This window comes from Pleurodeles waltl, chromosome 2_2 (genome assembly GCF_031143425.1).
Source record: "Pleurodeles waltl isolate 20211129_DDA chromosome 2_2, aPleWal1.hap1.20221129, whole genome shotgun sequence".
Classification (NCBI taxonomy): Eukaryota; Metazoa; Chordata; class Amphibia; order Caudata; family Salamandridae; genus Pleurodeles; species Pleurodeles waltl.
The window spans coordinates 514,245,185-514,269,617 of record NC_090439.1 but is presented as its reverse complement, the minus strand read 5'-3'; the positions used below and the strand labels follow the sequence as shown (position 1 = coordinate 514,269,617).

General features: G+C 46.4%; 1 protein-coding gene across 1 annotated transcript in view; it reads left to right on the top strand.

Annotated features, from left to right (window-relative positions):
• The first annotated feature begins 17,579 nt into the window (after positions 1 to 17,579).
• Positions 17,580 to 24,433, top strand: part of OSBPL1A (oxysterol binding protein like 1A) — a 1,294,449-nt gene continuing 1,287,595 nt past the window's right edge. Inside the window, exon 1 of the mRNA XM_069220031.1 lies at positions 17,580 to 17,716. The gene's annotated coding sequence lies outside the window, so the exon portion shown is untranslated. The remainder of the gene's footprint in view (positions 17,717 to 24,433) is intronic.

The following is a 24,433-nucleotide window of genomic DNA, read 5'->3' as shown; positions in this document are numbered from 1 at the left end:
ACATTACATGGAGTCAATATTATCTATGTTGTAGGAGCTGTGAATGGTGCATACCCACCAAGTTCATGATTGAAAAGGGTTGTCTCCTGTAATAACATATCTTGAAAAGACTGCTTTGTGTAATACATTCTGGTGAATGCACTACCAACAGCTCAATAACTAAAAAACAATTGTGCTTCAACTGCATCATCTGCCACTACTTTTCCAAAATGCCCTTTCAGTGGGACAAGTGCACAGATAGTTGCAAAAGTTCTTTAACAACTTAGACTGAGACCAGTGAAACCGGCCAAGTTTGTTTTTTAATACACCAATAGTGAGTGATTGTCCCAGAAACTAGAAACGGACCTTTGCTTGACAGTGCAGCTGTCTGCAATACACATTGTTACCTATTCTTTAAAATGTGCACAGACTGGGTACCACCCTCTCAACTCAAGCTATTGGCTATTCTGCCTCCCACTGGAATGCATGAGGAATTATTTTACATCTGAAAAGTAGACTCAATTTTGACGCCGTTTGCCACATCCAATTCTTTATTTCACTTAGGCATTCTGTATAGTCCTAGCGTATGTATTTTAATAAAAATTAATAATGAGTGTTCATGTATTCTGAATAATAAGCTTATGTGGAAAATAAAATAACGTAGAAAAATAATGCACGCATTTGAAAATGTGATCACGAAGAACGGCCATCAGTGTTAACGAAATGTACTAATCAATGATTTAATGATATGAAATATTGAATATATGTTTGACTAATGTAGTAATATGGCATATTAAGGGTTATACAGTAAGCTTTAGCTTTATTAATTGTAGGCCTTAACTTAGGAAGTGTCTTGGCCTACTTGCCAGGCCTTATGTAAAATCTGTATTTCTTAGCGTTTAATAAAATGGCTGTCCAAAGGAAGTTAAACTGTGAATTTCTATTGCATTGTTATAATGTAATCATAACGGAAACTTCTCATGAGAACCGACTGCTAGAAGATGATGTTCCAACTAATTCAACATTTTATGTGTAATGTATGTGAGACTGACTTTCCCAGGACAAGAACAATGAAGATACTGACTAGAGTAGAAGCTGCAACAATATTGTTACCTGACAAGCCACATGATGAGCACATTGCAAGACAAACCAATCAACGACATGTGAACAGAGTAATAATAGAATTCATAGATTTGGGATTTTAGTTTTATTGGACAAAGTGTGAACATATGATTAACTGACCAATAGGGATTTGGGGGTAGTTTTATCAGTTTTGACTTAACAAGAGTACACAGAGAGAAGAGATTCATTCAGCCCATTGCCCATTTTCTTTCTGACCGAAAGGTTACTACTTTCTTATGCGTCTTGACAAGAGACATGCTTAACTTTAATGCTTAAAGACTTTGCGTTTTCTGAACTTTGATGCTGAATCCTATTGCTTTGCTGATCGACTGATGTCCTGGGGACGGAGATTGATTCTGCTTTGCTGATCCATACTGAGGATAGGTATAACCTAAACTGTGATTAGTATGCATATTTGGTTTTTCTTTCTAGGTACCAACTGCACTGTTTTGATAGAACCATAGTTAGATGTTTTTCCAAATTTATGTTACTTAATAGTTTTGCATGAAGCCCAACATGCTGATGCTAATCTGATGTTACTGAAGGATTCTCATTCATGAAATGATGATAACAGGGACTAATGCTTAATTAATTTCTCTGCTAAACTTCATGTACATAATAACATTGACGCAGTTGACTTTGTTATTGATTTGCACCGTAACCTTAGAATGTGTTGTAGTTCAAGCTTTGATTAGATTACGTTTCTGCCGCCGGTTTGGGCAACCAGTATTGTTTCTATATGTGTTTCATCTGATTTTGAGATTAATCTACATGACTTTAGCATTGTTAATTTAGGGAAATAAATATTCTAACTTTCACTAAACGTGTGGTTATTCATGACTGAAAGGTCATAGTGCGTGATTTACTGACTCCATTGATTATTGGTGTTATTGATTACTAATGATTATTGATCATTGCGTATTGATTATGTACTGGAGCTATGGTAAGAACATCTTAATTGTGGGTCAAAAGGTTCATCGACCTATTCACGTCCCCTTATAGGTTTACTTATTAAGGTCAGACGCGCTAACAATAGAAAGCAATACCACACATATAACAAACAGTTGGCTCTCCAATGAGAGTGAGACCAAATGCTTGAAGATTATTTAGTGAATATGTTTTGGAAGTGACAAAGTTCTCCAAAGAGGGTGACCTAATGGAAGCCTATGGATACATGTTGCTTTTTAGGAGCGTGTATACTATTGAAACGTGGTTGACCTTCATCAAATGAGGATGAAGTGACAGGTTTACAAACTTGTTTTGCTGTTTTTCCCTGGCATTGATAAAATCAATAATGCAGCTTTAATGTGATGAAAAACGTTGGCGCATGCAAGTAAACATTATTTACGAACGACAATCCTTATACGTGTTTGCACATTAAACGCGGACATGATGGATTAGCTAATGCTCCTTAGCTAACAAAATCGCATAGATAAATAAATAAAGTGTCTGTCTGCAGGGGGTGTTTTAACCCCTTCTGTGCCCAGGACGTAATGGTTACGTCCTGAGGCACAGTACTGCTGTGCCCAGGACGTAACCATTACGTCCTGTGTACAGAGCCCAGAGGGAGCGCTAGCGCTCCCTCTGTGGGGTTCCCCCCCACCCCCCCAAGTCACGGATGGAAGGGGAAGCCCTTCCCCTCCCACCCCGACCCCCCCAACCCCCCCTGTGACATCAGCGCGCGAGCGCGCGCTGATTAGTCACAGGGTCTCCCCCATCGTGCTGGAAGCAGAGCTTCCAGCGTGATTGAAAGAGAAATGCTTTGCATTTCTCTTTCAATTCCATGGGGGAGGCCCCGAGAGGCTTCAAAGGGAAGGAAATGTATTTCCTTCCCTTTGAAGTCTCTCACAGGGTTTCAAAAGCCGGATTGCTTGCAATCCGGCTTTTGAAACCCCACTAGACACCAGGGATTTTTTTTTTCTTCTGAAACTGTCAAAAGGGAGCGACCCATTGGGCAAGGGTCGCTCCCAGGGGGGGCATTTTTTTGGGAAGGCCTTTTCTGCACCCCCTGGGGGCAGAAACCTCTAGGCACCAGGGAGCTTTTTTTTTTTTTTTTTTTTTTGTGATGTTTTCTTTTTTTTTTGTAGGTGGGGAGCGACCCCTTAGGCAAGGGTCGCTCCCCTATGGGGCAATATATATTTAGGCCATTTCTGCCCCCCTTGGGGGCAGATTGGCCTATTTTGATGAGGCCAATCTGCCCCCAAGGGGGGCAGAAACCATTAGACACCAGGGAGTTTTTTTTTTGGGCGAATTTCACACAACGGGAGCGACCCCTTGGGCAAAGGTCGCTCCCAGGGGGGGCATTTTTTTGGGAAGGCCTTTTCTGCCCCCCCCTAGGGGCAGATCGGCCTATTATTAGGCCGATCTGCCCCCAGGGGGGGCAGAAACCTCTAGGCACGAGGGATCATTTCTTTTTTTTTTTCTTTTTGTTATGTTTTCTTTTTTTTTTAGGTGGGGAGCGACCCCTTAGGCAAGGGTCGCTCCCCTAGGGGGCAAATTATATTTAGGCCATTTCTGCCCTTCCCCTCCCACCCCCGACCCCCCCAACCCTCCCTGTGACATCAGCGTGCGAGCGCGCGCTGATTAGTCACAGGGTCTCCTCTGCTTCCAGCGTGATTGAAAGAGAAATGCTTTGCATTTCTCTTTCAATTCCATGGGGGAGGCCCCGAGAGGCTTCAAAGGGAAGGAAATGTATTTCCTTCCCTTTGAAGTCTCTCACAGGGTTTCAAAAGCCGGATTGCTTGCAATCCGGCTTTTGAAACCCCACTAGACACCAGGGATTTTTTTTTTTTCTGAAACTGTCAAAAGGGAGCGACCCCTTAGGCAAGGGTCGCTCCCAGGGGGGGCATTTTTTTGGGAAGGCCTTTTCTGCACCCCCTGGGGGCAGAAACCTCTAGGCACCAGGGAGCTTTTTTTTTTTTTTTTCTTTTTGTGATGTTTTCTTTTTTTTTGTAGGTGGGGAGCGACCCCTTAGGCAAGGGTCGCTCCCCTATGGGGCAATATATATTTAGGCCATTTCTGCCCCCCTTGGGGGCAGATTGGCCTATTTTGATGAGGCCAATCTGCCCCCAAGGGGGGCAGAAACCATTAGACACCAGGGAGTTGTTTTTTTGCGTGAATTTCACGCAAGGGGAGCGACCCCTTAGGCAAGGGTCGCTCCCTGGGGGGGGTGGGAATTATTTTAGGCCATTTCTGCCCCCCCTGGGGGGTAGATCAGCCTATTGGGGGGCAGAAACCACTAGGCACCAGGGATTTTTTTTTTTTTTTTTTTTTTTACAGATGGGGAGCGACCCCTTGGACAAGGGTCGCTCCCCTGGAGGGGAAAATTGTATTTAGGCCATTTCTGCCCGTCCTGGGGGCAGATCGGCCGATCTTAGGTCAATCTGACCCCAAGGGGGGCAGAAACCACTAATCACCAGGGATCTTTATTTTTTGGCGCCAATGTCACACAGGGGGACCGACCCCGTAGGCAAGGGTCGCTCCCGGGGGGGTTTGGAGGGCCAAGTTTATTTTAGGCCATTTCTGCCCCCCCTGGGGGCAGATCGGCCTAATATTAGGCCGATCTGCCACCGGGGGGGCAGAAACCTCTAGGCGCCAGGGCAATTTTTTTTTTTTTGTCTGTTTGTTTTTTTAGCGATGGGGAGCGACCCATCAGGCAAGGGTCGCTCCCCTGGGGGGCAAATTCTATTTAGACCATTTCTGCCCCCCTTGGGGGCAGATTGGTCGATTTTAGGTCAATCTGCCCCAAAGGGGGCAGAAACCACTAGGCACCGGGGATTTGTTTTTTGGCGCCAATGTCACGCAGGGGGAGCGACCCCGTAGGCAAGGGTCGCTCCCGGGGGGGGGGTTAAGTTTATTTTAGGCCATTTCCGCCCCCCCTGGGGGCAGATCGGCCTATTATTAGGCCGATCTGCTCCCAGGGGGGGCAGAAACCTCTAGGCGCCAGGGCAACTTTTTTTTTTTTATTTGTTTGTTTTTTTAGAGATGGGAAGTGACCCATCAGACAAGGGTCGCTCCCCTGGGGGGCAAACTGTATTTAGACCATTTCTGTCCCCCTTGGGGGCAGATTGGTCAATTTTAGGTCAATATGCCCCCAAGGGGGCAGAAACCACTAGGCACCGGGATTTGTTTTTTGGCGCCAATGTAATGCAGGGGGAGCGACCCCGTAGGCAAGGGTCGCTCCTGGTGGGGGGGTGGGGGTTGGGGATGTAAATTTATTTTAGGCCATTTCTGCCCCCCCTGGGAGCAGATCGGCCTATTATTAGGCCGATCTGCCACCGGGGGGGCAGAAACCTCTAGGCGCCAGGGCAAATTTTTTTTGGGTGGTTTTTTGTTTGTTTGTTTGTTTTTTTAGAGATGGGGAGCGACCCATCAGGCAAGGGTCGCTCCCCTGGGGGGCAAATTGTATTTAGACCATTTCTGCCCCCGATTTTAGGTCAATCTGCCCCCAAGGGGGCAGAAACCACTAGGCACCGGGGATTTGTTTTTAGGCGCCAATGTCACGTAGGGCGACCGACCCTGTAGGCAAGGGTCGCTGCTGGGCAGGGAGGGTTTGGGGGGGGTGGGGTGGGGGGGTCCTAAAATAAAATTTATTTTAGGACATTTCTGCCCCCCCCTGGGGCCGGCTGAGCTAGAGGCCAAAATCCACAGGTAGGCACTTTGCAAAAAACACCTCTGTTTTCTGTGAAAAAATAAGTTGTGTCCACGTTGTGTTTTGGGCCATTTCCTTTCGTGGGCACTAGGCCTACCCACACAAGTGAGGTACCATTTTTATCGAGAGACTTAGGGGAACGCTCGGTTGAAGGAAATTTGTGGCTCCTCTCAGATTCCAGAACTTTCTGTCACCGAAATGAGAGGAAAAAGTGTTTTTTGGCCAAATTGTTATGTTTTCAAAGGATTCTGGGTAACAGAACCTGGTCAGAGCCCCGCAAGTCACCCCATCTTGGATTCCCCTAGGTCTCTAGTTTTCAAAAATGCGCTGGTTTGCTAGGTTTCCCTAGGTGCCGGTTGAGCTAGAGGCCAAAATCCACAGGTAGGCACTGTTTTCTATGAAAAAATGTGATGTGTCCACGTTGTGTTTTGGGCCATTTCCTGTTGCGAGCGCTAGGCTTACCCACACAAGTGAGGTATCATTTTTATCGGTAGACTTGGGGGGAACGCTGGGTGGTAGGAAATTTGGGGCTCCTCTCAGATTCCAGAACGTTCTGCCACAGAAATGTGAGGAACATGTGTTTTTTTAGCCAAATTTTGAGGTTTGCAAAGGATTCTGGGTAACAGAACCTGGTCCGAGCCACACAAGTCACCCCATCTTGGATTCCCCTAGGTCTCTAGTTTTCAGAAATGCACAGGTTTGGTAGGTTTCCCTAGGTGCCGGCTGAGCTACAGGCCAAAATCTACAGGTAGGCACTTTGCAAAAAACACCTCTGTTTTCTTTAAAAAATTTGGATGTGTCCACGTTGCGCTTTGGGGCGTTTCCTGTCGCGGGCGCTAGGCCTACCCACACAAGTGAGGTATCATTTTTATCTGGAGACGTGGGGGAACGCTGGGTGGAAGGATATTTGTGGCTCCTCTCAGATTCCAGAACTTTCTGCCACAGAAATGTGAGGAACATGTGTTTTTTTAGCCAAATTTTGAGGTTTGCAAAGGATTCTGGGTAACAGAACCTGGTCCGAGCCACACAAGTCACCCCATCTTGGATTCCACTAGGTCTCTAGTTTTCAGAAATGCACAGGTTTGTTGTGTTTCCCTAGGTGGCAGCTGAGCTACAGGCCAAAATCTACAGGTAGGCACTTTGCAAAAAACACCTGTTTTCTTTCAAAAAATTGGATGTGTCCATGTTGCGCTTTGGGGCGTTTCCTGTCGCGGGCGCTAGGCCTACCCACACAAGTGAGGTATCATTTTTATCGGGAGACGTGGGGGAACGCTGGGTGGAAGGAAATTTGTGGCTCCTCTCAGATTCCAGAACTTTCTGCCACAGAAATGTGAGGAACATGTGTTTTTTTAGCCAAATTTTGAGGTTTGCAAAGGATTCTGGGTAACAGAACCTGGTCCGAGCCACACAAGTCACCCAATCTTGGATTCCCCTAGGTCTCTAGTTTTCAGAAATGTACAGGTTTAGTAGGTTTCCCTAGGTGCCGGCTGAGCTACAGGCCAAAATCTACAGGTAGGCACTTTGCAAAAAACACCTCTGTTTTCTTTCAAAAATTTGGATGTGTCCACGTTGCACTTTTGGGGCGTTTCCTGTTGTGGGCGCTAGGCCTACCCACACAAGTGAGGTATAATTTTTATCGGGAGACGTGGGGGAACGCTGGGTGGAAGGAAATTTGTGGCTCCTCTCAGATTCCAGAACTTTCTGCCACAGAAATGTGAGGAACATGTGTTTTTTTAGCCAAATTTTAAAGGGTTGCAAAGGATTCTGGGTAACAGAACCTGGTCCGAGCCACACAAGTCACCCCATCTTGGATTCCCCTAGGTCTCTAGTTTTCAGAAATGCACAGGTTTAGTAGGTTTCCCTAGGTGCCGGCTGAGCTACAGGCCAAAATCTACAGGTAGGCACTTTGCAAAAAACACCTCTGTTTTCTTTCAAAAATTTGGATGTGTCCACGTTGCGCTTTGGGGCGTTTCCTGTCGCGGGCGCTAGGCCTACCCACACAAGTGAGGTATCATTTTTATCGGGAGACGTGGGGGAACGCTGGGTGGAAGGATATTTGTGGCTCCTCTCAGATTCCAGAACTTTCTGCCACAGAAATGTGAGGAACATGTGTTTTTTTAGCCAAATTTTGAGGTTTGCAAAGGATTCTGGGTAACAGAACCTGGTCCGAGCCACACAAGTCACCCCATCTTGGATTCCACTAGGTCTCTAGTTTTCAGAAATGCACAGGTTTGTTGTGTTTCCCTAGGTGGCAGCTGAGCTACAGGCCAAAATCTACAGGTAGGCACTTTGCAAAAAACACCTGTTTTCTTTCAAAAAATTGGATGTGTCCATGTTGCGCTTTGGGGCGTTTCCTGTCGCGGGCGCTAGGCCTACCCACACAAGTGAGGTATCATTTTTATCGGGAGACGTGGGGGAACGCTGGGTGGAAGGAAATTTGTGGCTCCTCTCAGATTCCAGAACTTTCTGCCACAGAAATGTGAGGAACATGTGTTTTTTTAGCCAAATTTTGAGGTTTGCAAAGGATTCTGGGTAACAGAACCTGGTCCGAGCCACACAAGTCACCCAATCTTGGATTCCCCTAGGTCTCTAGTTTTCAGAAATGTACAGGTTTAGTAGGTTTCCCTAGGTGCCGGCTGAGCTACAGGCCAAAATCTACAGGTAGGCACTTTGCAAAAAACACCTCTGTTTTCTTTCAAAAATTTGGATGTGTCCACGTTGCACTTTTGGGGCGTTTCCTGTTGTGGGCGCTAGGCCTACCCACACAAGTGAGGTATAATTTTTATCGGGAGACGTGGGGGAACGCTGGGTGGAAGGAAATTTGTGGCTCCTCTCAGATTCCAGAACTTTCTGCCACAGAAATGTGAGGAACATGTGTTTTTTTAGCCAAATTTTAAAGGGTTGCAAAGGATTCTGGGTAACAGAACCTGGTCCGAGCCACACAAGTCACCCCATCTTGGATTCCCCTAGGTCTCTAGTTTTCAGAAATGCACAGGTTTAGTAGGTTTCCCTAGGTGCCGGCTGAGCTACAGGCCAAAATCTACAGGTAGGCACTTTGCAAAAAACACCTCTGTTTTCTTTCAAAAATTTGGATGTGTCCACGTTGCGCTTTGGGGCGTTTCCTGTCGCGGGCGCTAGGCCTACCCACACAAGTGAGGTATCATTTTTATCGGGAGACGTGGGGGAACGCTGGGTGGAAGGAAATTTGTGGCTCCTCTCAGATTCCAGAACTTTCTGCCACAGAAATGTGAGGAACATGTGTTTTTTTAGCCAAATTTTGAGGTTTGCAAAGGATTCTGGGTAACAGAACCTGGTCCGAGCCACACAAGTCACCCCATCTTGGATTCTCCTAGGTCTCTAGTTTTCAGAAATGCACAGGTTTGGTAGGTTTCCCTAGGTGCCGGCTGAGCTACAGGCAAAAATCTACAGGTAGGCACTTTGCAAAAAACACCTCTGTTTTCTTTCAAAAATGTGGATGTGTCCACGTTGCGCTTTGGGGCGTTTCCTGTCGCGGGCGCTAGGCCTACCCACACAAGTGAGGTATCATTTTTATCGGGAGACGTGGGGGAACGCTGGGTGGAAGGATATTTGTGGCTCCTCTCAGATTCCAGAACTTTCTGCCACAGAAATGTGAGGAACATGTGTTTTTTTAGCCAAATTTTGAGGTTTGCAAAGGATTCTGGGTAACAGAACCTGGTCCGAGCCACACAAGTCACCCCATCTTGGATTCCACTAGGTCTCTAGTTTTCAGAAATGCACAGGTTTGTTGTGTTTCCCTAGGTGGCAGCTGAGCTACAGGCCAAAATCTACAGGTAGGCACTTTGCAAAAAACACCTGTTTTCTTTCAAAAAATTGGATGTGTCCATGTTGCGCTTTGGGGCGTTTCCTGTCGCGGGCGCTAGGCCTACCCACACAAGTGAGGTATCATTTTTATCGGGAGACGTGGGGGAACGCTGGGTGGAAGGAAATTTGTGGCTCCTCTCAGATTCCAGAACTTTCTGCCACAGAAATGTGAGGAACATGTGTTTTTTTAGCCAAATTTTGAGGTTTGCAAAGGATTCTGGGTAACAGAACCTGGTCCGAGCCACACAAGTCACCCCATCTTGGATTCCCCTAGGTCTCTAGTTTTCAGAAATGTACAGGTTTAGTAGGTTTCCCTAGGTGCCGGCTGAGCTACAGGCCAAAATCTACAGGTAGGCACTTTGCAAAAAACACCTCTGTTTTCTTTCAAAAATTTGGATGTGTCCACGTTGCACTTTTGGGGCGTTTCCTGTTGTGGGCGCTAGGCCTACCCACACAAGTGAGGTATAATTTTTATCGGGAGACGTGGGGGAACGCTGGGTGGAAGGAAATTTGTGGCTCCTCTCAGATTCCAGAACTTTCTGCCACAGAAATGTGAGGAACATGTGTTTTTTTAGCCAAATTTTAAAGGGTTGCAAAGGATTCTGGGTAACAGAACCTGGTCCGAGCCACACAAGTCACCCCATCTTGGATTCCCCTAGGTCTCTAGTTTTCAGAAATGCACAGGTTTAGTAGGTTTCCCTAGGTGGCGGCTGAGCTACAGGCCAAAATCTACAGGTAGGCACTTTGCAAAAAACACCTCTGTTTTCTTTCAAAAATTTGGATGTGTCCACGTTGCGCTTTGGGGCGTTTCCTGTCGCGGGCGCTAGGCCTACCCACACAAGTGAGGTATCATTTTTATCGGGAGACGTGGGGGAACGCTGGGTGGAAGGAAATTTGTGGCTCCTCTCAGATTCCAGAACTTTCTGCCACAGAAATGTGAGGAACATGTGTTTTTTTAGCCAAATTTTGAGGTTTGCAAAGGATTCTGGGTAACAGAACCTGGTCCGAGCCACACAAGTCACCCCATCTTGGATTCTCCTAGGTCTCTAGTTTTCAGAAATGCACAGGTTTGGTAGGTTTCCCTAGGTGCCGGCTGAGCTACAGGCAAAAATCTACAGGTAGGCACTTTGCAAAAAACACCTCTGTTTTCTTTCAAAAATTTGGATGTGTCCACGTTGCGCTTTGGGGCGTTTCCTGTCGCGGGCGCTAGGCCTACCCACACAAGTGAGGTATCATTTTTATCGGGAGACGTGGGGGAACGTTGGGTGGAAGGAAAATTGTGGCTCCTCTCAGATTCCAGAACTTTCTGCACAGAAATGTGAGGAACATGTGTTTTTTTAGCCAAATTCTGAGGTTTGCAAAGGATTCTGGGTAACAGAACCTGGTCCGAGCCACACAAGTCACCCCATCTTGGATTCCCCTAAGTCTCTAGTTATCAGAAATGCACAGGTTTGGTAGGTTTCCATAGGTGGCGGCTGAGCTAGAGGCCAAAATTTACAGGTAGGCACTTTGCAAAAAAACACCTCTGTTTTCATTCAAAAATTTGGTCGTGTCCACGTTGCGCTTTGGGGCATTTCCTGTCGCGGGCGCTAGGCCTACCCACACATGTGAGGTATCATTTTTATCGGGAGACGTGGGGGAACGGTGGGTGGAAGGAAATTTGTGGCTCCTCTCAGATTCCAGAACTTTCTGCCACAGAAATGTGAGGAACATGTGTTTTTTTAGCCAAATTGTGAGGTTTGCAAAGGATTCTGGGTAACAGAACCTGGTCCGAGCCACAGAAGTCACCCCATCTTGGATTCCCCATGGTCTCTAGTTTTCAGAAATGCACAGGTTTGGTAGGTTTCCCTAGGTGGCGGCTGAGCTAGAGGCCAAAATCTACAGGTAGGCACTTTGCAAAAAACACCTCTGTTTTCTTTCAAAAATTTGGATGTGTCCACGTTGCGCTTTGGGGCGTTTCCTGTCGCGGGCGCTAGGCCTACCCACACAAGTGAGGTATCATTTTTATCGGGAGACGTGGGGAACGCTGGGTGGAAGGAAAATTGTGGCTCCTCTCAGATTCCAGAACTTTCTGCACAGAAATGTGAGGAACATGTGTTTTTTTAGCCAAATTCTGAGGTTTGCAAAGGATTCTGGGTAACAGAACCTGGTCCGAGCCACACAAGTCACCCCATCTTGGATTCCCCTAGGTCTCTAGTTATCAGAAATGCACAGGTTTGGTAGGTTTCCATAGGTGGCGGCTGAGCTAGAGGCCAAAATTTACAGGTAGGCACTTTGCAAAAAAACACCTCTGTTTTCATTCAAAAATTTGGATGTGTCCACGTTGCGCTTTGGGGCATTTCCTGTCGCGGGCGCTAGGCCTACCCACACATGTGAGGTATCATTTTTATCGGGAGACGTGGGGGAACGGTGGGTGGAAGGAAATTTGTGGCTCCTCTCAGATTCCAGAACTTTCTGCCACAGAAATGTGAGGAACATGTGTTTTTTTAGCCAAATTGTGAGGTTTGCAAAGGATTCTGGGTAACAGAACCTGGTCCGAGCCACAGAAGTCACCCCATCTTGGATTCCCCATGGTCTCTAGTTTTCAGAAATGCACAGGTTTGGTAGGTTTCCCTATGTGGCGGCTGAGCTAGAGGCCAAAATCTACAGGTAGGCACTTTGCAAAAAACACCTCTGTTTTCTTTCAAACATTTGGATGTGTCCATGTTGCGCTTTGGGGCGTGTCCTGTCGCGGGCGCTAGGCCTACCCACACAAGTGAGGTATCATTTTTATCGGGAGACGTGGGGGAACGCTGGGTGGAAGGAAATTTGTGGCTCCTCTCACATTCCAGAACTTTCTGCCGCAGAAATGTGAGGAACATCTGTTTTTTTAGCCAAATTCTGAGGTTTGCAAAGGGTTCTGGGTAACAGAACCTGGTCCGAGCCACACAAGTCACCCCATCTTGGATTCCCCTAGGTCTGTATTTTTCAGAAATGCACAGGTTTGGTAGGTTTCCCTAGGTGGCGGCTGAGCTACAGGCCAAAATCTACAGGTAGGCACTTTGCAAAAAACACCTCTGTTTTCTTTAAAAAATTTGGATGTGTCCACGTTGCGCTTTGGGGCATTTCACGTTGCGGGCGCTAGGCCTACCCACACATGTGAGGTATAATTTTTATCGGGAGACGTGGGGGAACGCTAGGTGGAAGGAAATTTGTGGCTCCTCTCAGATTCCAGAACTTTCTGCCACAGAAATGTGAGGAACATGTGTTTTTTAGCCACATTTTGAGGTTTGCAAAGGATTCTGGGTAACAGAACCTGGTCCGAGCCATACAAGTCACCCCATCTTGGATTCCACTAGGTCTCTAGTTTTCAGAAATGCACAGGTTTGGTAGGTTTCCCTAGGTGGCGGCTGAGCTACAGGCCAAAATCTACAGGTAGGCACTTTGCAAAAAACACCTGTTTTCTTTCAAAAAATTGGATGTGTCCATGTTGCGCTTTGGGGCGTTTCCTGTCGCGGGCGCTAGGCCTACCCACAGAAGTGAGGTATCATTTTTATCGGGAGACATGGGGGAACGCTGGGTGGAAGGAAATTTGTGGCTCCTCTCAGATTCCAGAACTTTCTGCCACAGAAATGTGAGGAACATGTGTTTTTTTAGCCAAATTTTGAGGTTTGCAAAGGATTCTGGGTAACAGAACCTGGTCCGAGCCACACAAGTCAACCCATCTTGGATTCTCCTAGGTCTCTAGTTTTCAGAAATGCACAGGTTTGGTAGGTTTCCCTAGGTGCCGGCTGAGCTACAGGCAAAAATCTACAGGTAGGCACTTTGCAAAAAACACCTCTGTTTTCTTTCAAAAATTTGGATGTGTCCACGTTGCGCTTTGGGGCGTTTCCTGTCACGGGCGCTAGGCCTACCCACACAAGTGAGGTATCATTTTTATCGGGAGACGTGGGGGAACGCTGGGTGGAAGGAAAATTGTGGCTCCTCTCAGATTCCAGAACTTTCTGCACAGAAATGTGAGGAACATGTGTTTTTTTAGCCAAATTTTGAGGTTTGCAAAGTATTCTGGGTAACAGAACCTGGTCCGAGCCACACAAGTCACCCCATCTTGGATTCCCCTAGGTCTCTAGTTATCAGAAATGCACAGGTTTGGTAGGTTTCCATAGGTGGCGGCTGAGCTAGAGGCCAAAATTTACAGGTAGGCACTTTGCAAAAAAACACCTCTGTTTTCATTCAAAAATTTGGATGTGTCCACGTTGCGCTTTGGGGCATTTCCTGTCGCGGGCGCTAGGCCTACCCACACATGTGAGGTATCATTTTTATCGGGAGACGTGGGGGAACGGTGGTTGGAAGGAAATTTGTGGCTCCTCTCAGATTCCAGAACTTTCTGCCACAGAAATGTGAGGAACATGTGTTTTTTTAGCCAAATTGTGAGGTTTGCAAAGGATTCTGGGTAACATAACCTGGTCCGAGCCACAGAAGTCACCCCATCTTGGATTCCCCATGGTCTCTAGTTTTCAGAAATGCACAGGTTTGGTAGGTTTCCCTAGGTGGCGGCTGAGCTAGAGGCCAAAATCTACAGGTAGGCACTTTGCAAAAAACACCTCTGTTTTCTTTCAAACATTTGGATGTGTCCACGTTGCGCTTTGGGGCGTTTCCTGTCGCGGACGCTAGGCCTACCCACACAAGTGAGGTATCATTTTTATCGGGAGACGTGGGGGAACGCTGGGTGGAAGGAAATTTGTGGCTCCTCTCAGATTCCAGAACTTTCTGCACAGAAATGTGAGGAACATGTGTTTTTTTAGCCAAATTCTGAGGTTTGCAAAGGATTCTGGGTAACAGAACCTGGTCCGAGCCACACAAGTCACCCCATCTTGGATTCCCCTAGGTCTCTATTTTTCAGAAATGCACAGGTTTGGTAGGTTTCCATAGGTGGCGGCTGAGCTAGAGGCCAAAATTTACAGGTAGGCACTTTGCAAAAAAACACCTCTGTTTTCATTCAAAAATTTGGATGTGTCCACGTTGCGCTTTGGGGCATTTCCTGTTGCGGGCGCTAGGCCTACCCACACATGTGAGGTATCATTTTTATCGGGAGACGTGGGGGAACGGTGGGTGGAAGGAAATTTGTGGCTCCTCTCAGATTCCAGAACTTTCTGCCACAGAAATGTGAGGAACATGTGTTTTTTTAGCCAAATTTTGAGGTTTGCAAAGGATTCTGGGTAACAGAACCTGGTCCGAGCCACACAAGTCACCCCATCTTGGATTCCGCTAGGTCTCTAGTTTTCAGAAATGCACAGGTTTGGTAGGTTTCCCTAGGTGCGGGCTGAGCTACAGGCAAAAATCTACAGGTAGGCACTTTGCAAAAAACACCTCTGTTTTCTTTCAAAAATTTGGATGTGTCCACGTTGCGCTTTGGGGCGTTTCCTGTCGCGGGCGCTAGGCCTACCCACACAAGTGAGGTATCATTTTTATCGGGAGACGTGGGGGAACGCTGGGTGGAAGGAAAATTGTGGCTCCTCTCAGATTCCAGAACTTTCTGCACAGAAATGTGAGGAACATGTGTTTTTTTAGCCAAATTCTGCGGTTTGCTAAGGATTCTGGGTAACAGAACCTGGTCCGAGCCACACAAGTCACCCCATCTTGGATTCCCCTAGGTCTCTAGTTTTCAGAAATGCACAGGTTTGGTAGGTTTCCATAGGTGGCGGCTGAGCTAGAGGCCAAAATTTACAGGTAGGCACTTTGCAAAAAAACACCTCTGTTTTCATTCAAAAATTTGGATGTGTCCACGTTGCGCTTTGGGGCATTTCCTGTCGCAGGCGCTAGGCCTACCCACACATGTGAGGTATCATTTTTATCGGGAGACGTGGGGGAACGGTGGGTGGAAGGAAATTTGTGGCTCCTCTCAGATTCCAGAACTTTCTGCCACAGAAATGTGAGGAACATGTGTTTTTTTAGCCAAATTGTGAGGTTTGCAAAGGATTCTGGGTAACAGAACCTGGTCCGAGCCACAGAAGTCACCCCATCTTGGATTCCCCGTGGTCTCTAGTTTTCAGAAATGCACAGGTTTGGTAGGTTTCCCTAGGTGGCGGCTGTGCTAGAGGCCAAAATCTACAGGTAGGCACTTTGCAAAAAACACCTCTGTTTTCTTTGAAAAAATTGGATGTGTACACGTTGCGCTTTGGGGCATTTCCTGTCGCGGGCGCTAGGCCTAGCCAGACAAGTGAGGTATCATTTGTATCGGGAGATGTGGGGGAACGCTGGGTGGATGGAAATTTGTGGCTCCTCTCAGATTCCAGAACTTTCTGCCACAGAAATGTGAGGAACATGTGTTTTTTTAGCCAAATTTTGAGTTTTGCAAAGGATTCTGGGTAACAGAACCTGGTCCGAGCCACACAAGTCACCCCATCTTGGATTCCCCTAGGTCTCTAGTTTTCAGAAATGCACAGGTTTGGTAGGTTTCCCTAGGTGCCGGCTGAGCTAGAGGCCAAAATCTACAGGTAGGCACTTTGCTAAAAACAGCTCTGTTTTCTGTGATGTGTCCACGTTGTGTTTTGGGGCATATCCTGTCGCGGGCGCTAGGCCTACCCACACAAGTGAGGTATCATTTTTATCGGGAGACTTGGGGAAACATAGAATAGCAAAACAAGTGTTATTGCCCCTTATCTTTCTCTACATTTTTCCCTTCCAAATGTAAGACAGTGTGTAAAAAAGATGTCTATTTGAGAAATGCCCTGTAATTCACATGCTAGTATGGGCACCCCGGAATTCAGAGATGTGCAAATAACCACTGCTTCTCAACACCTTATCTTGTGCCCATTTTGGAAATACAAAGGTTTTCTTGATAGCTATTTTTTACTCTTTATATTTCAGCAAATGAATTGCTGTATACCCGGCATAGAATGAAAACCCACTGCAGGGTGCAGGTCATTTATTGGCTCTGGGTACCTAGAGTTCTTGATGAACCTACAAGCCCTATATATCCCCGCAACCAGAAGAGTCCAGCAGACGTAACGGTATATTGCTTTCGAAAATCTTACATTGCAGGAAAAAGTTACAGAGTAAAACTTAGAGAAAAATTGATTTTTTTACCTCAATTTCAATATTTTTCTTTTTCAGTTGTTATTTTCTGTAGGAAACCCTTGTATGATCTACGCAAATTACCCCTTGCTGAATTCAGAATTTTGTCTAATTTTCAGAGATGTTGCGGTTTCTGGGATCCAGCGTTGGTTTCATGCCCATTTCTGTCACTGACTGGAAGAAGGCTGAAAGCACAAAAAATCTTAAAAATGGGGTATGTCCCAGTAAAATGCCAAAATTGTGTTGAAAAATTGGGTTTTCTGATTTAAGTCTGCCTGTTTCTGAAGGCTGGGAAGCTGGTGATTTTAGCACTGCAAACTCTTTGTTGATGCCCTTTTCAGGGAAAAAACCACAAGCCTTCTTCTGCAGCCCATTTTTCCCATTTTTTTAAAAAAACCGAAATTTTCACTGTTTTTTGGCTAATTTCTTGGCCTCCTTCTGGGGAACCCACAAAGTCTGGGTACCTCTAGAATCCCTAGGATGTTGGAAAAAAAGGACGCAAATTTGGCGTGGGTAGCTTATGTGAACAAAAAGTTATGAGGGCCTATGCGCGAACTGCTCCAAATAGCCAAAAAAAGGCTCGGCACAGGAGGGGGAACAGGCCTGGCAGCCAAGGGGTTAACCTCACATGGGAAGGAGTGACCAAGTAGAACTGGGACCTAGCCGTCAGTGAGATTTAGAAGCAGAGACAACTGGAAGTTCTAACGGAGAACGAGAAGTGGTCAAACAGTACTTTGTAAATTATGAATGCCTCGCTAGACCCCTGCGCTTACCTTTCGGAAGTTAGGTGAACATAAAAAGCAGGCACGCCACAAGCTTCACACAGGACGAGGAAAGCTACTGGGAACGCTTCGTCTGTTCCAGTTTATCTATGCTGCTGAGCTAGGTGGGCGTGGTCACGCTGTGTTGTTGTGCCTAAGTCCCGCCTCTTCCTGTCAGTGGGAGCAGCTGCGGGCCTGGGAACGGCAGGTGACCGCGATCCCCGCCCCTCTCAGCTCTCCTCCCTCTGTGGCGTTCTCGGCTGTTGCTGGATCTATCTCCACGTTGCTACCTCTTCCGAACCTGGTAGGATCCGCGTATGTGCTGGCTGAAAGCATCTCTTTGCAGTGAATCCATCCCCTCTGGTTGTCGTTCCGCTGTTTCTGTTGTGTTGTGCAAAGCGTGTTAACTTCAAGCATGCTGTCATTTACCCTGTGAATAATTTGTTTGACCGCGAGAATAAAGTGAAGTGCATCCGTTCTTAAATTATAGAAGGCGTGCCTGTCAGAGTAGCTGCCCACGAGAGCGTTATTATATGGCTGTTTTCATTATCCCCTTTCTGCGCAACTCTTAGTTGGCATATATTCAGGTTAAAAGAAGATACACATGCTAATTGAGCAGTTGCATGCGACGGGATGGACCACTCACTGTGCTCTCTGTTGCCCACAGCACTCTAAAGCGTTACAAGGCTCTTTCAGTAGTTGGTGACTGCAGTTGAGCTTGCGCTACTGTTTTCAGCCACCTACTTGCTTTCAGTCGTTGAGTGTTGATGTTTGCGTTTTATGCTTTTATGTGGTTTCACCAACCTCAGTCCAACGGCAATGGCCAGGAGCGAACACGGGCAGAGTTGGTGTCATTTTTTTTTTGTTTTACTTTCACGAGGACTGTTAACTTTTCTCATGTGACTGCAGATTTTTGCAGTTATTTAATACACTGGCGCTTGCTGCTCGCAGCGACATCACTCCCGAGGTTTGCGCACGGACGAAAAGGATTTGGTTTGAAACGTTTACGGTTCTACCACCGAGGAAACAGTACGCGCATTGTCCTTGCCAAGAAACAGTTTCCCATTTGGGTATCACGAGATATTATTTTGTTTATCTGCAACAGTTTACACCGACCTTTTTATTTCCGACAGCCTGGACACACTTCTGTAGTTTAGCCAGACTCTAGCTGTCAAGTGCCGAGATAATGAAGGCGGGGGTAAAGGCTGTGGCAGAGTGGTACACAGCCGAGATGTAAGAGTGCCCTACAAATTACTTTTCTACCGATTCTCATGTAATAGTTTTTTTAATACTTAAAAAAGAAAGATTTGACGTTGGAAAGCAATTGTTATCGTTTGCACGACTAGCTTGTTGGTCTGCTTGAAAAATTAAAAAGCAGTATAGTACAGACCCTTTACAAAGAATGAGGAAAATGTGTTCCCAAGGCATTATTTCTACCTTCGTTGTAAATTTACCCGCTATTTTGGAATTCACTAAGACCTCCAGGACTTGCAACTTTTAGTTCCCCCCGGCGAAGGAACGAATATGTGTAAACAGTGACCATTAAGAAAGTTAACAGGTTTACATTTCGAAATGGTAAAATATAAATGCTCTTGCAGATTTTTGTCCCACCACAGATAAAAACACCCCCCACGTTGAATCCTCCGCACGTTCCCCAATTTTGTGGGCATTTCTGAGTGTTTCTGTGAAAATCAACATAACATTTGAAATTGAATGTGTAACTGCTCCGTTTTGTTAATCTGCTATATGAGTGAACAGATAGTTTTGTGAGTCAGTGTCTTTGCACTTCAAAAGTTCACATGAGCAAGATTGGACAGATTTGTTTTGACTAACTGGAATGCCATGGGTGAAGTCTACAGAGATCTCACGAACAATAGTGAGATATTTCCTCTGATTCATTAATAATAATAATTATCTTTCGATAGTGTGACTGGAAGATTATTTCTATTTGGGTTTGTTCGCAGAACAAGATCTTTCAAAGTCAGTAACCCTGACTTTAATGTGATAATGCACACAAATGCAGAGATGCACATAGACTAGTTGCCATTACCTGTGCAACCTACCTTATTCTATGCCTATCTTGTCCGCCTCCTGATTTTTTTTATTTTTTGAATACATCAAGTTTGGAGTGCTACTGTTTTTGCATTCCCTAATGTTTCTTTGCGGGTGCTGTGCTTATGTTTTTTTCCTTTTCGTTACTATTTAGTGGTATTGTCAATATGTTTCGTCAACTTTAAAGAAAGGAAATTGTATAAGTTTCAGCTCTTAAACAACTATGAGAGATAGACTAGAAGAAATGACAAGCATTTACAATGCAGTAGGTCTCGCATTTGTGAGAGTTATTGGTGTTGTAAATGACAGTGTCTCTTATCTATATGTTTTGGTTTGGAGTGTAGTGGATGTATGCCAGGTGCCACAGCAACCTTCCCTACAGACTGGCTGTGATACCCTAGAGATGCAACCCTTTCTAATGTGTTTACCTGAACTTTTATAACACCAAACAAGCTTCAAAGAGGCACCTTTATGGCATTTAACATAGCGAATGAAGGGGGGGGTGGGGTCAAAAGAGTTAGGAGCAAAGAAAAGGGGGCAGCCATATATTTCTGGGTTAAACTTTTAAAAGTTATCTCTCTACATTGACATACCAGCCTAACTTTTAAAAACATCAACTGCATACAAAGTAAATAACAGAAGAGGCTTCAAATGTATGCAGATTGGTGAAACAGCGTTTCAGTGGTAGATGGGCTGACAGAATACGTTCCAGAAGTGCGACATCTGTGACCTTGGATCAGTGTTTTAAATGGAAATACAGAAGGGGTGGTACTATGTATTCACTTAAAGCACTGCCTTGGTGTAGGAAAGTACCATCTTGCTTGGCATGTTACCCCCATTTTTACCGTATTTATGTTTGTTTTTGCCTATGTGTCACTGGGATCCTGCTAGTCAGGACCCCAGTGCTCATAAAGTATGCACTGTATGTGTTCCCTGTGTGATGCCTAACTGTATCACTGAGGCTCTGCTAACCAGAACCTCAGTGTTTATGCTCTCCCTGCTTTTAAAATTGTCCCTGCAGGCCAGTGACTCATTTTACCAATACTGATTGGCACACTGAAACACCCTTATAATTCCCTTCTATATGGTACCCAGGGTATTGGTGTTCCAGGAGATCCCTATGGGCTGGAACATTTCTTTTGCCACCCATAGGGAGCTCAGACAATTCTTACACAAGACTGCCACTGCAGCCTGAGTGAAATAACATCCATGTTATTTCACAGCCATTTTACACTGCACTTAAGTAACTTATAAGTCACCTATATGTCTAACCCTCACTTGGTGAAGGTTAGGTGCATAGTTACTTAGTGTGTGGGCACCCTGGCACTAGCCAAGGTGCCCCCACATCGTTCAGGGCAAATTCCCCGGATTTTGTGAGTGTGAGGACACCATTACACACGTGCATTACATATAGGTCAATACCTATATGTAGCGTCACCATGGTAACTCCGAACATGGCCATGTAACATGTCTAGGATCATGGAATTGTCACCCCCAATACCATTCTGGTACCATTCTGGTATTGGGAGACAATTCCATGCATCCCGGGTCTCCAGCATAGAGCCCGGGTACTGCCAAACTAACTTTCCGGGGTCTCCACTGCAGCTACTGCTGCTGCCAACCCCTCGGACAGGTTTCTGACCCCTGGGGCCTGCGTTGCCTGGTCCCAGGAAGGCAGAACAAAGGATTTCCTCTGAGGGAGGGTGTTACACCCTCTCCCTTTGGAAAACGGGTGTGAAGGGCCTCCTGGGAGGGGTAGCCTCTCCTGGCCTCTGGAAATGCTTCAAAGGGCACAGATGGTGCCCGCCTTGCATAAGCCAGTCTACACTGGTTCAGGGATCCCCGCAGCCTTGCTATGGCGCGAAACTGGACAAAGGAAAGGGGAGTGACCACTCCCCTAGCCAGCACCTCCCAGGGGAGGTGCCCAGAGCTCCTCCAGTGTGTCCAAGACCTCTGTCATCTTGGATGCAGAGGTGTGAGGGCACAATGGACAGCTCTGAGGGGCCAGTGCCAGCAGGTGATGTCAGAGACCCCTCCTGATAGGTGCTTACCTTTCTCAGTAGCCAATCCTCCTCTGTGGGCTATTTAGGGTCTCTCCTGTGGGTATCTCACCAGGTAACAAATGCAAGAGCTCACCAGAGTTCCTCTGCACTTCCCTCTTTGACTTCTGCCAAGGATCGACCGCTGATTGCTCCAGGACGCCTGCATAACCGCAACAAAGTAGCAAGAAGACTACCAGCAACATTGTAGCGCCTCATCCTGCCGGCTTTCTCGATTGTTTCCTGGTGGTGCATGCTCTGAGGGCTGTGTGCCTTCACCCTGCACTGGAAGCCAAGAAGAAATCTCCTGTGGGTTGATCTTCCCCCTGCCAACGCAGGCACCAAACTTCTGCATAACCGGTCCTCTGGGTCCCCTCTCATCCTGGTGAGCGTCGTCCCTGGAACACAGGAGCCGGGTCCAAGTATCTCTGACAGTCCAGTGGCCCTTCTGTCCAAATTTGGTGGAGGTAAGTCCTTGCCTCCCCATGCCAGACAGTAATCCTTTGTACTGCATGAACTGCAGCTGCTTGGGCTTCTGTGCCCTTCTGCAAGACTTCCTTTGTGCACAGCCTAGCCCAGGTCCCCAGAACTCCGTCCTGCATTGCCCAACTCGCTGACTTGGACTCCGACGTCGTGGGACCCTCCTTTGTGACTCTGAGTCGACCGCTGTCCTCAGACCTTCTAAGTGCCTGTTCAGGTGCTTCTGCAGGTGCTGCCTGCTTCTGCCTGGGCTCTCTGTTCCTGAGCGCCCCCTCTGTCTCCTCCTCCAAGGGGCGACCTCCTGGTCCTTCCTGGGCCCTGGCAGCACCCAAAATCCTCAACCGTGACTCTTGCAGCTAGCAAGGCTAGTTTGCGGTCTTTCTTTGTGGGAACAACTCTGCATCCTCCAGCACGCAGTGGGACATCTTCTGACCAAAGGAGAAGTTCCTGGCACCTCCATTGTTGCAGAATCCCCCCCCCCCCGGGCACTTGTGTGACTCTTGGACTTGGTCCCCTTCCTTTGCAGGTCCTCAGGTCCAGGAATCCGTCTTCAGTGTTATACAATCAGTTGTTGTCCTTGCAGAATCCCCTATCTCGACTTTACTGTCTTTCTGGGGTAGTAGGGTAACTTTACTACTACTTTTCAGAGTTTTGGGGTGGGGGTATCTTGGACACCCTTAGTGTTTTCTTACAATCCCAGCGACCCTCTACACACTACACTAGGCCTGGGGTCCATTTGTGGTTCGCATTCCACTTTTGGAGTATATGGTTTGTGTTGCCCCTAGGCCTATTTCTCCCTATTGCATTCTATTGTGATCCTACATTGTTTGCACTACTTTTCTAACTGTTACTTACCTGATTTTGGTTTGTGTGCATATATTTTGTGTATATTACTTACCTCCTAAGTGAGTATATCCTCTGAGATACTTTTTGCATATTGTCACTGAAATAAAGTAACTGGACCTGGCACAGGTGTAAGTACCACAAGGTACCCACTATAAGCCAGGCCAGCCTCCTACACTTGGGTTCATAGTCTTTTAACTAGCTGATGGTTTTGAAATCTGAATTATCTCTGTTGGAGTGGCTACTCACAATTTGAAGTTTTGGCCGTGCCATCTGAACCACTCAGAGTAGATCAGGAAGCCAGGGTTTGGACATTGGTGTTTTTTCGCCTAGACCAGTGGTGCTCAGAGAGGCTCCTGTAGGGTTGGGTCATTGCCATTTTTCGGGCTGTGAGAAGGATTCATATATGTTTTTTGGGGGAATTCAAGGTAGGTCTAGAACTGTGTCGCAGAGAGAGTTTCTCGATACCCACGTTTTGGCTATCAAGCTTAAGGACGCAGAGTGCTTGGGTCTAGAGTCATGACTCCTTTTGTACCATTTTGTCGACAACACCTTTCGCCATCTTCTTGCTCAGAACTAACCTATGTGCTTGGTTGGTGACCCTCCAGAGATTATCAAGAGCATGTGCTATCACCTACTGTTAAGCTCTACTCAAGTCAGTTGGTTAATGCACCCACTGCAGAGGTCTTGACAGAACAAGTATGTCACAGATTACAATCCTGACATAGTTTTTTCACTTCTTCATCTCTTCAAGGTTGATGTAAATGAATTATAGTGATTTTGTTAAGAATGGCACCTGCTTTGCAGTGCTTTGAAACGGCTGAACCTGAATTACCACACGCTATATAAAAAAAACAAGTTAGGCCCAGAATACCCTAGACTACTCCCGACTTTGGAGCTGGGGAACACGGTTCGAGTCTGGGCGCCGGCTCAACATCCTGTGATTCTGGGCAAGTCACCTAACCCACCCTTGCTACCAAAATGAATGTGTTCTTGTGTAGTGTAACCTGCGCTCACATACAGCACTGTAATACCTCTGTATCGAGTTTGCGCTATATAAAACTGCAAAAAAAAAAATAGTGCTCCAATACCTTTGTGTCAAGTTTGCGCTACATAAAACTGCAAAAAAATAAAAAAGACCCTGCAGGCATCACAAAGAAACAGAAAAATGCCTGAAAACAAGGAAGAGGAAGATACATACGCCATGAGTGCGAAGCGGCAAGGCAAAAAAACGGGGCAAGTAGCCACAGTGGCACAGGAGTTAACGAGTGACAACGGGAGGACGTTGATTGGGTGGCAGGTCAAGCAAGAAAACAGTGTGGGGAGTGCAATTCAAGCGCTATGGATGAGGCAGTAGGGTGCGTGTACAGTGCCCCTGAGCTCAGCATTGTAAGCACATTGACTCACAGGAGCAGAAAACCAAGAAAAAACGTACCCCCAAAGAACAGCGAAACACAACAAAGCGTAATCATGCAGTAGTTGGTTCCTGCTCTCAAAGAGAAAAATGAGGGACAAAGGGGCATGACTGGCCACAAGCAAGCAAGGATTTTTAAATTACACTGAAATTAACAAATGAAATGACTTTAAGCGCACAGAAGTAAGTATAC